This window comes from Anser brachyrhynchus, assembly GCF_964034855.1.
Source record: "Anser brachyrhynchus genome assembly, chromosome: 14".
NCBI lineage: Eukaryota > Metazoa > Chordata > Aves > Anseriformes > Anatidae > Anser > Anser brachyrhynchus.
In genome coordinates, this window is record NC_137709.1 from 7,352,587 (window position 1) to 7,369,337 (window position 16,751).

The 16,751-nt window shown below is 57.7% G+C and overlaps 1 long non-coding RNA gene across 1 annotated transcript; it reads left to right on the forward strand.

The window, feature by feature from the left end:
* Positions 1–4,572: 4,572 nt before the first annotated feature.
* Positions 4,573–10,337, forward strand: LOC308177937. Its single transcript, XR_013939511.1, has 5 exons — positions 4,573–4,832; positions 5,076–5,128; positions 6,512–6,730; positions 8,576–8,738; positions 9,319–10,337. It is a non-coding gene; the product is annotated as an uncharacterized lncRNA (long non-coding RNA).
* Positions 10,338–16,751: the final 6,414 nt, after the last annotated feature.

Genomic DNA, 16,751 nt, shown 5'->3' on the forward strand with positions numbered 1-16,751 from the left:
TCTGCCCCCTGCCAAAAGCCTGTCCTAATTCTCTCCCCATGCAGTGAAACGCTGAGCATTTTCTGCGGTTTTACGCTGCCACACTCCCCGAGAACAAAGCACGCTGGGGCTCAGCACCGCTGGCATCCACTCCGCACCCAGCCAAAACCTTTTCTGGCACCTGGGGGGTGGAAATAACCCCGCTACACCCTTATCTTGTATGCTTAATCCCTCCTTTAAGTGGCACTGGGTTAAGGGGCTCCTGTTCCAGGGCATTGCTCAGCCGCATCCCCGAGGGAGCGATGCTTCCCCCGGCCCCCTCCGCTCCTAGCCCGCTGCGATGCTCGCCGCTCGGGCGCTGCCTCCCTGAGACAAAGCAGACCCCGTCCTGCTCGCTCCCGGCTGCTCTTGGAAACTGTGGAGTCCGAATCGGGCCCGAAGCATTTCAAATATGCCCCGTGCAGGCTGGAGTGCGGAGCCTGCCTTAAGTGGGCAAGGGATTTGGTAATCGCAGCCTCCCGCCGCCACCTCGGCCCCGCCAAGGGCACGGCAGCGCGGCTCCAGCCACTGCGAAACACTGGTGGGAGGCTGGGTTTTGTGTGGTAATAACAGCTCCCGTGCAGGGCATCCCTAAAAGTCATTTAGCCTGGACGGAGCCGGTTTGTGGCGGGAAGGCAGTGCTGGGGTTATTTGGGTAAGGGCATTTATTTGTTTGCTTTGAAGATGCGTTCCTTTCCTTCACAGGAGCCCCAAAACTGCCACAATATTCCCCGGGTTTAGCAGTCAGATAGAAAACTGTCATCAGGAAACTGCTGAGAAATAACGTTTTGAAAAAAATAACTGTCACAGGCTCCCAGAAGCAAAAGGCGAGCAGCCCGGGGCTGCTGGGGCACTCTCCACCCACCGGTCTCTGCACAGGCACAATTTCCATGCACCCCCGAAGCCCCTCGTGGCGAAAGGGGCTGAGCTCGAGCTGCTGCACCTGCCCAGGCTGCAGATCTCCTGGGCAAGGGGCCGCCGGGATTTGCAGGGCATGGGGGAGCCTTGGGCTTATCCGTTACTGGGATTACAGGGTCACGGCGCTAACGCCTGCGGAGCTGCTGCAGGTCTTGCATGTGCTGGTGCTGCAGCACCGTGTCCAGGGAAAGTGCCAAGAACTTTGTGTAAAGGTTGAGAAGTGCTGTAGGTGACTCCGGCGGGCTTTTTGTGTTTGTTTCAGTTTGGGTTTGAAGGAGCTGCTTTTCAGCTTTTAACGTTTTTTTTACTTAACTCCTTAAATTACGGAAAGTGAATTCAGTGCAGGGAAGGAACAGCCTCTGGACAAGAATAAAGCCATGTTTTAAACAGCTGAAATGAAGCACCTTGCCACAATCCCCCCATGCCCCAGACCTCCCTCCGGCCTCACCGACGCTGTTTGGAGTTTGATCTGAATTTATGAATCACTTTTTACAGATTTACTTTTTTTTTTTTTTTTTAAATAGCGAATATACTTTTACAGTCTTTGTTGCTGTCAATCAGCATGATCTCTGCTGGCCAGGCATGGATGATGGAAATAAACTGGTGGCAGTGGGGATTTCCCTATGTGGCTTTGCTAAGGCAGGGGGACTCTGTGGGCACTGACATGTCCCATTACAGCCCAGTCTGCAGCCCCAGAGAACAGGGAGATCCACCCCCAAAACGGGGTGACACGTCCCGGGAGTGGGGTGACACACCGGGAAGGGGCACGGCGTCCTGCCAACAGGGTGACCCACGCCAGGAGGGGCCGACACCTGTCCCAGCCCAGCAGCTGCAGGGTGGCTTTTGGGGACAGTGGCATGGCTGGGTCCCAGTTCCCGTGGTTTTGGGACACCTTGGCCATCACCGGTGTGTGCCCACGCAGGGCATCCCCGGCGAGGAACGATGATGGGCAGCAGGACCTCTGCTTTCCTCTACCCACAAACAATACCCGCCACCGGCACTCCGGCTTCGGCTAATGTCCTTTCACCGTGCATTATATAAATAATATAAATAACTCGTCCTCGGACTTCAAACATGCCACTTCAGATGTATGGCGGGAGATTACAGAGTTTGTTAAAGCTCAGGTCTTCAATCATCCGGGCAGCTTCGAAGCTGCTCACTAAAATACAGATCAATGCTTCAATTTTATGGGAGGCCTGTCCCATGTGACCAGACCCAAATCCCTTATTTTATGGCTTGCTTATACATTCCTGGTGAAAAACGGTTTACATTTTGGGCCCCGGGAGCTCTCCTAAATCAGCTGCCAGGTTTTTGCAGCTGGTAGTAAAGGGAAGCGCTGTCATCGGGCTGCCCGGAGGTGAACAAACGAGCCGCCAGGCACGGGACTGACGGCTCGCCCCGCGGCACACCGGCTCCCAGGGATGCTACCGCGGCGAGGACCGGGGTCTGGCGAGGGGCAACACCCCGGGCACCCCCGGCCGTGCCGGTCCTGCGGCAGCATGCCCGCCCCCAGGAGACCCCAAAGCTTTGGGGTTTGGGAGATGTGGATGAAAGGGTTAACACCGGGCTGGATGGCTGGAAAGGAGAGCGCTGCTAATCCTCCGGCTCTGGCCCTGCTAATTATTTGCTGATTCAGCTGCCGAGCTGAGCCCAGCCCCAACGCGGGGCTTTGGCCCGCGCCTGCTATCAGCACCGGGATGTTCTGGGCTCTGCGCTCGGCTTCGCCTGTTTTCTCTCTGGAGGCAGAGCCGAGCACAGCACCCCGAGCTGCTGTCTGGCTTGCACCACAAGCAGGTTTTGCAGGGAAACTGAGGCAGGGGTATGGCCGTTCAGGTGGTGGGGCAGACCAAAGGAGGCTTCATCGCATCCTCCCACAGAGCCGCAGAGCTCCATCCTTCCCCATCAGCAGTGAGCGGGCATGTGAGAAACACAACTGAGGTGCTGTAGGGGGTAAGGGGGTGCCCCCATAGTCCCCTCGGTGGCGCAGGGAGCTGAGGAGGCTGCATTAGGGCAGGAACCACAATGGCATGCTCCTGCCTCTGCAAACCGCATCGCTTCCCTCGCTTAATGAGCAGAATGAGCATCCAGCCTTCTCTGTACGGCTCAGCAAGCGAAGTCCCCCGGGGGCACGACTAACTAAGCCCACTCTAAAGTCCATAAACCCCCTGCTGCCGGCCACTACCCCGCCGGGGCGGCCTCGGCACTGAGTTATGGCCGGGAGGGCTCTCGCCGGCAGCGCGCAGTCAGTAGCAAGCGGTGGCCGTAACTCCTGGCCCTGCGAGCGCACGGGGCCGCCCCTCTCCCGGCTCCTGCCTGGCGGCGCAGGACAAAAAGCAGCTGCTCGGCTGCTGGAAGCACTGCGGGCTGCGGCCGGCCGAGGTGGAAGGAGCACGGCTGGAAGGAATACGGCAAATGAGGCGCGAACCCGAAGCGATGGTTGGATGTGGTGCGTCAGGCACACGGCTTTTCCCCCTGGCTTCTGCTGGCAGGGAGCAGAGCCCAGCTCCCCTGCACAAGGGGTTTTGTCTCCCCTGGGGTCATAGCAGGATTCCCTCGGTGCGATCAGTCCCCTGGCCATGCAGAGCGTCCATTGCCTGCAGCGCCACAGGAAGCAGAGAGCGGAGGCGTCCGCTGGTACCCAAACCTGTGACGGGACGTCTGAACGAGGCAGGTCTGAGATCCCTCCGGGTTGAGCTCCTCTGCCTCCTGCCAAACCCACTTCAGTGATACCCCGGAGGCACGCCTACAAAAACCAATTTATTGCAGTGACACTGCCAATATCCCGCGCGGAGGAGAAGCTTCGGGTTGAATTTGTGCCTTTTGAAACAGCGGGCAGCACAGCTGGGGCCCCCACAAATGGGGTCTCCCCCCCACTTTGCCCACACACTCGGCTGAGGACTCTGAAGCTGCTCGTCAGGTGTTAATTAACAGAGGAGGGACGGAGTCGCTTGTGGAGGGGCAGAGGCAGGAGCCCAGGCAAGGATGCTGCTGGAGCTGGGTCCAGGCAGGGGCTTGAAGCCAAGTTCCAGCCAGGGCAAGGCTTGCAGAGAAATGCCAGGTGATCTTATCATGCCCTTCTTAATCAAAGCAGAATTTCCATCTCAGGGAAAGCAGGCAGCATCCTTCCTCCTCCAGCTATTTAGGGGCTGGTTATTTTTTTTTTTCTTTTGCAGATGGTTAAGTTTGTTTAAAAAAAAAAAAAGCCATATTCATCTTGCTTTGAAAACGCTGTAAATAAACGAGTTCACTCGCAGGGATAAGCTCTCCCTTCTCTTTGCGGTTGACTCCTGCCAGTGCTAATTGGAGCCAATAGGCACAGCACGAGGGGAGCAGCCCCCTTCGCAGGCAGCGCTGCAGCCCGGCGAGCATGTTTACAGCCTTATTTCAAAGCCGTAAGGAGGAGGGAGCTGTCATAAACCCTGGCAGCTCTCGCCGAGCGAGCGGTGCTGCTAGAATATTTAAAACCCGGCATTTGGGTGGAAAATATAGAAAACACATGTGTTTCCAGGCGAGCTCTGCTGCTGCTCCGAGCCGGGTTTGCGGCGGCGCGATGCTCGCCGGGGCGGCAGCGGGGGCACGGGCCCGGCCCGGCCGGGGACGGCGCTTTGGCAAGGTGAGACCTTGGTGTGGGGTGGGGACGGCAGGGCCTGGGGGCACTGACAGGGGCTGACGGCCCTGAGCAGCCTCAGCTGGGACCCTCACCCTGCCCACAGGTGGGATCCCTATGGGCTCAGTGCCTGGGGGGGCCTAGGCCTCCCCGCAGGCCGTGCTTCTCCTTGGGGACCTCTCAGCTCCACACCGTGGCTCATCTCCAGCCCCATCTCCTCCAGGGACCTTGGGGAACGCCTGAAGGCCCCCAGGGGAGCGGTGCTGCTCCTTGGGGTTTCATCTGTCAGGTACTGGGGAGGGGAAGAAGTGATTTTGGGAAGGACTTTGGTGTTTCTTGTGGCCTTGCAGGTTTCAGGGGGAACTGTTCTCTGTGCTGTGCTCATCCTAAAACGTGCCCTCAGGCTTCTGGGGTTCTTGGAGATACTGAGGTAGAAGACATCTTTCCCAGTTAATGAAACTCATATTTGTGTCTTTAAAAAATCAAATATATATAATAGGGGAACACTATAACTTAGTAAAGATATTTCCAGGATTACTTTCATCAGCAGAAAATAAGAAGAGACATCCTGCATTAAAGATATTGGTAAGTTTTTTAGGGAAAAGCGTGGGGGCTGCTGACCTGATGCTGCCACAAGCTCAGGGTGAAGGACTGGTGCTGGGGGACACGGTGAGGGCAGCTTGGGGCTGAAGGAGCAGCGGGACCACCCTCAGCACTGGGATGGGCGGTGGGCATCCCGCGTGGCCTCACCCAACACGGGCACCTCCTCTGTCCCCCAAGGACAAGCCGAGCTCAAGGAATCCAAACCCCGGTGGGGTTGGGACCCCCGTGGGGGCACAGCGAGGAGCAGGAGGTTGGGGGGGCTCCGGCGAGGACTCGGCCCTGCCGCAGGCCGTGCCCCGAAGCGGGGCGGCCGCCGGCTCCCCTAATCCCCCCGCTCGGGAGGAGCTGTTTGTTCTCCTCCGGCCTCGAGCGGCTTCAAAGGGGCTCCAGTCTAGACTGTGCCAAGAGAAATTACAGCCCCGCCGCGCTGACATAAAGCACGGGGGAAGGAGTCATTTGCTCTGATGTAATTAAAACAAGATAGCCCCCCGCACGTCAGCGGGCTCCTCGGGGCTGGGGGCTTCGGCCCCACGCTTTAAGGGGTGCTGGCACGTCCCACCCCCGGCCCCGCCAGCCAGTCGGGTGGGCAGGGAGCCGTAACGTCACCCGCGTGGGTATAAAAGGGAGGGGGGCCCTGGGGATCCCCGAGGGTCTTTGGAGGGGGGCCACGGGTTGGGGCAGCCCCAAGGTGAGGCAGGCAGGGCGGGCCTTGAAGTACTTGGAAATGTCCTGTTGGAGTGAGTCTGGGGGGAGCTTTCCTCCAAGGCTCCTGGGGAGAGAAACTTGGGAAAAGGGCCTTTTCTCCCCCAAAAAAGGACTGGCTGAAATCAACGCTTCTTCATTCAGCTGTGAGAGGTCTCATTTTTGTGATGGTAGAAGTAAAATCCTTCCCTTTTCAATTAGATGCAACTGAAATGGAAGGTTGATTCTATTACTGCCCTTGTACCTAAATCCTCTTTTTAATTTATTTATTTATTTATTACTAAAAGGTGGGAGGCAGGAGAGAAAGGATACAAGGATTTTAACTTGATTCAATTTCCATTCACACAAATTTAAGCTAACAATTCTAATTTTGAGTAAAGCTGTTGGCAAATGAAAGCAAGAGCCTCTGAACAGCACTCATAATTTAAAAATTATTATATTAATATTTTAAAAGACTCTTTTAAAAGTTAGTGATCGTTTATTTGTCAGCACGATGACGTCCGAACAAAGCTCAGTGAAATATCCTATAAAGAGGAGGAGGCAATTATCAGCAAAGCGATGTGAGGCTCTGCTTCAACAGCGTTGTTACACTTAGATATGCGAATACAGCTGAGAGTGGATGTGTATAAGCTGTGACAACTGTTTTTCCTGTTATTCCCAAAGTGCTGTGGAGCTGCACCTGCCCCAGGGGAGCTCTGAGTGCAGAGGGACCCGATCCTGACTGATGCTCGTGGGGCGTTTCCGAGGCAGGGGGAGCACTTTGTGCCTGGGCTCCTTATTTCCCTGGCCGCAGCCCTAAATCTTCCACCTGGCAGCCCGTCGGCCCATCGCTGAATCTACATTGAGATGGCTGCGTGTGGACAGCAAATGGCCTTATTGCAGGTAAATCACTAGGAATAAGTGTCTGTGGGTGCTTTGGGAGCCCGTGGGTGCAGGCAGTAGCGCTGCCCCAGGGTGCTCCCATGCACAGCCATGGGACATGATCCTGCCTGCGGCTTTTACTGGGTTGTGCCCAGTGCAGGACAACGTGCTTCACCCCTTGCCAGCATCCCAATTACATCTGCAGAGCTTGTCCGAGCCGTGGCTCCGCATGCATGAACCACAGCAGTGCATCCTGCCCACGTTCCCCCCTGGGGGCTGCTCCCATCTTCCCAGCACCCGCGCGGGCTCCGCAGCCACATAAATTTCAGCCCGGCGCTTTGAAGTCTCTGGCCAGGCCAGTTGTTTTTGTTTGTGGCGTGGCTTATCGCCCCGCTGCCTCCTGCCTGTCTCTCGCCGTGCGGCCCCGCTGCCAGGGCCCGGCCGGCTGCCAGCGGGGCTGATAAGGATGATGGATGGCGAGGGCGCTGGCTCCACCGCGGCCCGGCCGCTTCCTGGGAGCCCCAACCGGCCCAGTGCTCCCCGGGGAATGTGGGTCCGAGGGATGTGGAGCTGCTCCAAGGCTGGAGTGGGTGCGAGCGGTTCCTTGTCCCAAAAGCAGGTTTTGGTGCTGCACGCCAGCCCTTCCTTGCACACAGAGCACAGATCTGAATCTGCAGCCTGGCAGGTGGGAGGGGGCAGGAGATGTCCCCCCACCCTGCTCCATCACCTCCGGGGTGGTGCTGGAGCCCAGCCTGGCCCCGTGCATGGGATGAGGGCAGGGGGTGGCTTTGGTCGGCTGCATTTTGGTTTATGTGGGGCTTCCTGGGGCCGGGGCTTCGCTTAGAGGGCTCTGCACACCCTGGTCTGGGTGGTGTGGTGGCTCCAGCACTGAGAGCTCCCTGCTGCGGGGTGTAGGGCATCCCAGCTGGGACACGTTGCTGCATCACACCACCCACCCTTTGGGAAGCTCTCTGCAGTGATTTTCGGAGCTGAGTGGCTGCTGCGGTGCTCAGAGAACTCCCCCCGGGGTCAGCTCTAGTTCCTGGCTTGATGCGAGCCAAGGGAAATATTTTCATGCTGCTACCGCAAGGACCACAGAGTCGTTTCTTTGCGATGCAGTTCTTGCTTCTCTCCCTTGCTGTGATTTTCCTTTGCCTCCTTTTGACCCAATCCTCCCTGCTTTTTGTAGTTCTTTCCTATCCCCTTTCTCCCAAACTGTGCCATGGAGGACTAAATGCTTCTGCTCCCAGGTTTGAGCTGCATAAAGCAGGCATCCCGACCCCTTTCCCTAGTAGGATTCTGGATTCGGTCCCATCTAGGGGGCAGGTTGAGCTCAGGAAGAGCCCGGAGCGTGGAGATTACCGCTAACCCATTTCCCCAAAGCATCGCAAAACGACCCCTGCCAAATGCGAACACGGGATAAAACGTGCTAATTGCAGTGCCTCGGTCAGACAATGGAAAAATTGGGTGCCTTTCCACGCCAGCCTCATTACAAGGGTTTCTTAAATGGAGGCTGTGCTTGTAATTAAATAGCCATATCTTGGCTCCCAAAGACAGGAGGAAAAGGCAATTTAAAAATGTATTAAAACAGGGGTTTTGGCAATTCTCCTGGATTTAGAACAATTCAAGGATTTAAATTGTTCCATTTCAAATATGTCAGCTTGCTTTCAATGGAATTAAATAAAGATGTGCACGATGGAGGGAAGGCTGGACGCTTTCCTGGATGCTTTTCCTTCTCTAGCTACCAAGGGACAGGGTAATGACGGGCTCGCAGAGCAGATTTGATAGCACTGTGTTCTCTGTGCTGCTCTGCGGCTGACTCTGCTGATAAGTCCTATTAATATCAAATTTTCCAACATTTTTTAGCCCAGCTTCTGGTTTTACGCTTGCCTCCCGCACTCCCTGTTGTGCACACCTTCTCCTGGAGGGACTGGCTCCCATGAGCCGTGCCTGTCTGGGGATGGACAGACGCCTCCTCTGCAGCTGCCTTTTCTTGCACCAATACCATATTACAAAGGATGGTCTAAAGGTTGGTTAAAAAAAAAAAAGGGGCTCCCTGGGTGCTGTGTCTTCACACATGTCCTTCTGCCTGGTACACAAGGTGGGTAATATTGTCATTACACAGCTTTCCGTGTGTATAAGGAGAAATGCACCGAACATTTGAGAACCCCATGAAAATCGAACACCACTTTTACTGCGGGAGAAAAAGACACAGCCCTTAATTGCTCCTCAGACAGCAGCTCTTGTGCTGGGGAGGCTTATCTCTGCGACAGCAGCCAAAGCTCCTTGCTTGAGTATGGGTAGCTGCTGGGGAGGAAGTGTCGAGCAGCCAGCAGCACCCCCCAAAAAAAAAACCCTCGTGTGTCAGTGGGCAGCTGAGAGTGAGCAGGAGGTGTGCTAGGAGATGGCTTACTCAGAGAACGGGGAAATAGAGCAGCGGTTTGAATCCAGCCCAACTCCTGATCTGTGAGGGCTTGATATAAGTATTTAAGCCTTTGGTTGGGATCTGGTGATAGAGGAGGGCTGGAAAGCACATTTCTTTTATGGTTAAAGGTCCTTTTGTCGGTCCATAAATTCAGACCGAGGTCTGTTTATTCTGTTTACTGCAGTTACCTAACCTGTGAGCCTCCACATAAATCACGGCGAGCGGTGATTTAGAGGGGAGCTGGTCTCCCCGTGGCGTGCGCACCGCGTCCCCTGCCCAGACCCCCACGCAGACATCCCACTCCTCCAGAAGCCGGCAGATAAGAGCAATAAAAGCCACAGCTCGCTCCAGCATCACTACTGCTTAATTCTTTTGGCATGATCAAGCCACTAAATGATGGAAAGGAACCTGAGCTGCCGTTTTTTTTTTTTTAAAAGGAAGCAGCAGCTGTATCCCTGGGCTCCTCAACTGCAATGTCCCATTTCCACCCCATCACCCCTGGGGATGGCCAAGCACTGCTGTCTGACGGGGTTTTACTAGAAAAGGGGCTGGCCGGGTGGATTCCCCTGCGGAGCAGCTCCTGACCAAGCCTCCCTCACCTGAGAGGCGCTGGCTCCCTGCAGCCAAAATGGGAGCCAGATAAGGGAGCGATGCCCGGATAACGGCACCGGCTGCTCCTTGCCAGCCCCCTGGGGAAAGCAGCAATATCAGCTATCGGCTTAACGTGGCGGGGTTGGGGGGGGGGGGGGGGAGAGCAAGGTTTGGGCAACCGATGGGGGAAAAATCACTTTTGATAACCCAGCCCCGGCACTCCGGGCTCAGACCCTTTGGTGATGGAGGAGGGATGAGCCAGAGCTGCCAGCCCACTTGGGGGGGGGGTGAGCCCCCAGCGTGGGGAGATCCCCGCTTCCCACCGCCCAGGCTCCGTCCTCTAAGTCCCTTCAGCCCTTCCTCCGCCTCCTCCCGCCCGCCTCACTCAAGCAGCCTCAGGATCCCCTTGGCCTTCCCCATTCCGGCCTTGCTGCCAGGTTTGACGCTAACCATTGCGCTCCCCTCCCCAAGCCCCCCCGGTTTTCCTGCCGGAGCGGCGCAGCGCTGCATCCTCCGAGAGCCCCAGCTGTCTGCCTGCCCGAGACTCGCTTCCCCGGGGAGCGGGACGGGGGGATCAGCCCGGGTCCTCGCTGTTTAGTCTACCCATCAGCTTGGTGACAAGGAGTCTAGCAGCTGGCAGAAAGCGCTTTTATAATTGCCGGGATGCCGGCTTCGAGCTGTTTGCCCGGTGGCTCTTTCTTGCTTTAAATCATAGAGAAGGGGGAAGGGGAGGATGATTGGCAGGGGGTTGGATGAGAAACGCTACACCCCTGGTGCTGAAGTTTTGGCAGCTGGAGACAGCTCTCGGCTGACCCCAGAGGGATGCCGGGTGTTGGTCACCAGGGAAAATAAAGTCAAGAGGCAGCTGGGCAAGGCACAGCATCCTGCAGTCAGGGCATGTTGGCTCTGCCATGGCTGAGGCAAAGCCAACAGGAGAAGCACATCTGCTGTGAGGGCTGATCTTGTCTTATCCTAAAACCCCATTAAATCCCACCGGGGTGCCAATTTGGAAAAATCCCATCGGCTTTGCCTCATGCAGCCTCATAGAGAGATGCTCAGAGGCCGAAGGGTGAAGCTCTGATGACCAAAAATCACTCAAAATGTAAAGAGGACCAAGTGACCTATGTTGGTCTTTGGGATGTGAGGTTTCCTGCCTTTAAGGGTGCCATCAATCCCACTGCAGGGCCCTGCAGTGCTCTGGCGGATGCAGACGACTCAGAGGAGCCGGCAGAGCAGCAGGGATGACAAAGTGGACGGCCCAACCTGGCCAAAGAGACGGGGTTTTGTTTTTCTTTGGCACAGCGATGGAGGAGGACATGATAAGAGACTCCAAAGACCTCTGAGACGACAGTGATCAATCGTTCTCCGGAGCTGGAGCTGGGCCAAGATGTAATCAACTTAATTGGCAAGGAGAAAGCTCAAAGGTTAGATATTAAGACAGATGTTTCATGCTCTGCAGGAGGACAGGGAAGCCCGGCCCGGGTTACATGAAGGTTATTCAAAATAAGCCGGGCAGGGCAGTGTGGGAGCAGTCAGGTGCAGATGTGGGGCTCGGAAGGACGTTAATTCCCTCAGCTCCAGGCAGGGGACATCCCTGTCCCACATCCCTGTTCCTGCAGCTTGCTCTGTCTCCACATTGGCCAGCCTGACTTGACCCCAACCATCTGTCCTGCTGGCCAGGATCCCACATCACAGCACGGCCTGGATCCCACAATGTCCCCACAGCAGCTCCTGTCCTGTGGTGGGACTGGGATCTGTGAGGCCTTTCCCAGCTCTCCCTCACCCCACTGCACCGCTCCAGAGGTGGCATTTCTGAGCCCAAGAGAAGGAAGCCCGGAGGCTTTTAGACACTTACAAGCTATTTTACAGGAATTTTCTAAGCCTTGCTTTGGGCTGGTGCCTCTTGGCATTTTAAGGAGGAAAATTATGAGGGGGCTGAGGCCTATTAAAATCCAAAACTCGACCACTCCTGCAAAAACAACCCTGCTTGTTCCAGGCTGGGTTTTATGGCTGTTATGTGTATGTGATAAAAACTTGCTTGGGCTAGCATTAGAGTGGTGTGGCTATCGCCCTGTTCCAAACCGCATGTTCACGGGCGTGTTACCGATTTGCTGAGGCGCTCAGAGTTTGGAAACTTTTCACTCAAACAAAGAGGGTGGGGAGCGGCACCCATTTGGTGTTTTGATGGCTCTTTCCAAGTGAAGTTAGATCTGGTTAAGAAGCAGAATGAATCGAGGTGATGCGTGATTAAAAAGAAAAGCACTTTGCCTCCTTTTTTGGAGCTTCCACAAAAAAACTGGTGGCTCCAACGTGCCGGGGCAGACCGGGCCTGGTGGGGTTTGCCCCCTTGGGCTTCAGGGGCCTGCCAGGATTGGTGCTGGTCCTGCTCTGCCCACCCGGATCTCCCATCCCTCCTGCCCAAGGTGCTTCAAACTGCTTCCTAGCACCCCTCACCAAGAACCGTGGTCCCCCCAGGGACCCCAAATCCTCCAGCTCCCTGTCCTACACCCCCCTCCTGCATCCTTTTGGCTGGTGCCCGCCGCCTCCTGCTGAACACGGAGGTTAACCAGCCGGAGTGGCAGGGCTCGCAGTCAAGGTGCTGCGCTAGCCACGGCAGGATGAGGCCCAGAAGGGGAGGAAAATCCCTCCCCGGCCTCCTGCCTGCCCCACCAAACGCCGCGACCCGCAGGCCTGCGGTTAATGGCGGAGGAGCCCCGGCCCCGCGGCGCCCATCACCCGCCTCGGGCCTGCTCCCGGGCTGGCCCACGCCAGCCCCGTTGGGAGCCTGAGGGGACGGCCGCGGCCCCGCAGCTGTCCCCAAAACTTCGGGGCTCAGGTGCAGGGAGCGAGGGGATCCGGCGGGGCGGTGGCACCATCTGTCGGCAGGCGGCTGGAGCAGGCAGCAGCAGCGGGCTGGGACAGCTCGGGGCCGGGCCGGGCCGGTCCCTTCCCCTGCGTCTGAGGGGGTTGTGAGGCCACCCTGGGGCCTGCCCTTCAGCCTCCCCTGCCTCATTTTGTGGCACCACACACGGCTCTCCCCCCTCCCCCCCCCCCCGATATGGCTTCCATAACACAGCGATCCGTTTGAAGCTCTTCCCTGTCACCAAATTTTCTGAAAGGCAGGCGCTCCTTTCTCTCCAGCTGCCATTTACACGCTGTGTGACCCCCCTGATCCCCATCCCAGGGCAGGGGTCCGGCTGGCTGCAGGGTGGGCACCGCTGTTTGTGCGGATCCCCCACCGCTCGTGTCACCGTGCTGGGGTGGACAGGTCCCTGCCGGGCACAGCCTGGCCGTGTCCTGCTCAGACACAGAGAAGATGAGCTGCAGGCTGGTGGCACGGCGCTGGTGACAGCCCCTCCCTGACTAAGGGAGCTTTTATGGGAAAGGTCCTCTCTTTGTAGCCCTACGTTTCCTTAGAGAAGGAGCTGGCCGTCCCTGCCCTGTCCGTGAGCCATCCCGCAGGAGGCAGCTGGGCACGGGTGCTGCAGGCTGAGCTCTCGTGACCCAGGGCCACCCCCTGGGCTTAGAGGACTGGGAGCAAGAGCATCCCGCACCGATGGCCCTGCCAGCTGGTGGCGGGGAGCCTCTGGCCTCCAGCACACGTCCAGAGCCATCAGCGACTGGGGAGCTCAAAGCCGAGTGCTCAAGGCCAGTGCTTCTGCGGCTTTGTCTTCTCACACATCCCTCAGTGCTGTCCAGTCACGCCGAGGATGTTGCAGAAATACGGTGTTTCTCCAGTCTAGGTTGTTTCCATGCCCGCCGAGGCAAGTCATTGCCCCCCTGCTGCATACCGCTGCTGGTCAGAGCCCCCAGACCCCGACCCCTGGACATGCAACACCAGCAGCTCCCACCTCCTGCGACACCATCTCCTGGCTCCAAAGCCAGCCAGAGGTGGGGGTGAGGGCAGAGATGAAGGCTGCGAGGGGCTGGCTGCAGGGAGTGAAAATCCAGACGTTATGCACCCCTGGGACTCAGCGCCCCGCACCGCTTGGTTTGGTGCCAGTGGGGGGGGAGTTGAGGAGCTGAGACTGGGGGGAAGGAATCAGCTCACAACTGCACTGAAGGCAGAGGACATGGGGACACCAAAAATGCCTTTCTTGGGAACCCATTTTATACAAATTTATTGCACATATAGATGTATTTGCAGCCATATTTATATAAAGGCTGTATCTCCTGCTGACATGGTGCCGTTGTGCTTGGCACCTGCGCTGTGCGATGCCTGCTCTGGACGCCGAGATGCTATCTCAGGGACTTGCTGCCAGTCCCAGGCAGAGCCAGGGCGGCTCAACCTGTACTGCGCTGGGGACACCTTGCAGACGTCCGATGCGTTCCCGAGGTGGATTTCTGGGCTGGCGCCAGGCTGGGGGCTTTCTGCAGGTGCCTGCTGGTGCACTGGGAGCTTTCCCTGCCCGGGGCTTGCTGCATTTCAAGTAAACCCTCAGTCCCTGCAGGTTAAATACGTCTCTCCTGAAAGAGGGAAAGGGCTTGTGTTGAACATTTTAGATCAGAGGGGATCCCCCGGCTGAGAAAATCTCTTGGCTGAGTGTCTGGCTGAGATGGGCGGCCCGGCTCGGCGGGCGGCAGATGGCAGCAAAGCCGGGCTCAGGCTGTGCCTCCCTGCCTGAGGCTCCCAAATCCCCTCCTCGCCCTGTCCCGGGCCAGCAGCAGTATTTCTTTCCTAACAGAGCGTCCTTGCAGGGAGAGGGGCCTTCAGCCAGCCTCTGCCCGGCCCCGCTGCTTTATCTGCGGGGACCCACGGCTGGGGCAGCGCTGGCGAGTTCAGGCCCGAGCCGTATCCCAAAGCAGCCACCTCTGCTTTGCCGCAGTTCTGCGGGACGTGGGGAGGCGCAGTCCGAAAACCTCTCTCCTTACCTGTCCTGCGGTCTCTCCCCTCTGGGGAAGGATTAAACAATTCCCACTGTGCTCCCTGCTGCTTTGCTGGGGGGTTCTGATCCCTCTCAAGGGAGATCCCTGAGATGTTGGAGAGGGAGAAGGAGCCCCCCAGAAAAATAAAATAACAACAACAACAAAACCAGGACCAGGTGTGGCAGCTGTGATCAGGTTTGCAGTGCTTGTCCCTGCCCCCAGGCAGCACAGCCGGAGCCACGAGCCCAGCACAGGGCGACCGAGGCACCCAGAGACGGGGCGATGGCAGAGGGACAGCCGGGGGGGCGAGGAGACGCCTGTTTAGGGGATTTTGTTGAGTCACGGTTTGGGACTGGCAAACCTCCAGCACTTTACAACCAGCTGGAAGGAGTTTGGGGCTGTGCCACCCTGAAAGAAACAGGAGGGGAAAGGAGCTACAGCCCTGCCGGGGAGCTGGGAGCATCTTTTCCAGCCCGCCCAGCTCCCACAGCCCCCTGCTCGGTTAAAAGTAAATGGGGAGAGAGCAAAGTCTGCTCTGCGGACGTGCAGCCCCGCTGGTGGGGCAGCTGCCACCGGGAGGGTGGGCACAGGACAGGATCAGGCTATGCCTGGAGGCCTGGGGGGGCCGCAAAGCAGGGGACAGGCCCTGGCTGCATAATTTTAGGGAACTCAGCCTGTCCGTAGGCTGGAAAGCTGCACCAGACCTTGTTTGGCTCACTGCAAGCCCATTCTTCGCCTGCACCAGCACCTGCCCCGGTGGGAAATTCTCCCTGCTCAGACGCAGCCCCTCTCTCCTGCCTCCCGGGGCACGAGTTATCTCCGGCGCTTGGGTCCTGGGTGCCGGCATCACCCCACCCAGCCTGGCTCGCCTGAGATGCTGTTAAGAGCCAGGGCTGCCCTCTCCTGATTACACACGTGTGTGAGGCTGCGTTTATCGTGGGCAAAGCACTGCTGGCTCATTCATTCCCTCTGGCCGCCGCCTCCGCTGCCGAGAGCCCCGTGCTCGGACCCCGGCTGCGCTATCTCCCCTCTTCACGTGAACTGCGCTATTTGCAGCCCGCCTATCTGGAAAGCAACACCGAGCAGGACGGGGGCCCTGGCCTCTGCCCAAGGGAAGGTGCCGTTTCCCACTGCCTGGGGACCTGGCTCCTGCAGGCAAGGACGGATCCTGATTGCTCCCTGCTGGTGCTGCGACCCCCTGGAGGCCAGCTCCTGGGGCAGAAAGACCTCCCAAGTGAGATGAAAAGGGTTAAAAAAAAAACAACAAAAACACACAAACATTTAAATGTGAGCACTCAACCTCACTGCAGTTTCTTTGGGAGTTTTTCTGGTGTTTGGAAACGCCTTGCACTGCCTTGGGCGAGGTGGGTGACATCCCGAGCGGTCCCCAAAGAGCAGCTGGGGCGCCTGCATCGCTCAGCAGATCCCCCGCTTGGAAAAGGGACAATGTGGAAGCGTTTGGTCCCCCTGTCCATCCGGGGAGCGTGGGGAGGGGGATGTGGGACAGCTGCTGGAAGCTGTGGGAAGTTTTTCTCTGTGTTTGTCTGAAGGTCGGTCAGGTGTGCCTGGGTGCCCCGTGGGCAGCGGGAGCACCAGCAGCTCGATGCCCCAGCCTCCACCAACATCATCGGTAATCGCAGTATTGTCACCGTGCGCAGAAAGGCAGGAGGCACCTTAATGAGGCTCACTAATGTACACTATTTAATTAACAGCTAAGGCAGTACCCATGGAAATGGCCAGCACTGGCACGGGAATTGCAGTGCCGCATGGTGCGGGACGGCTCGTGCCTCCCCGAGGGAGCACAGCGGGCGAAGCAGCCTCAGCACAACCGGGGTGAGAAAACGGAGGTTTGGGGGGCTCTGCTCGTCCCCACCACCCCGTGCAGCAGCACAGCCGGTGGCTCCCAGGCTGCCGCCGCGGCGTGGTCCCAGCGTGGCTTTTGGCTTTCCCTCACGTCGCGCCAGCTGCAAGCAGCCCCTGCTGCTCCGCAGGCCCTGGCTGCCGTCCTGCTCCGCGTTCCAGCTGCCTTCACGTGTGCCTCCACGCTCAGATAAACTGCGGGGATGTTTTGGTTTGGCACAGGCTTCAGTTTTGCATCTTTAGGAGAGGAATTACAAAATAATACGATAAGCCTGTGGACTGGAAACAAGCTCAAGAAAA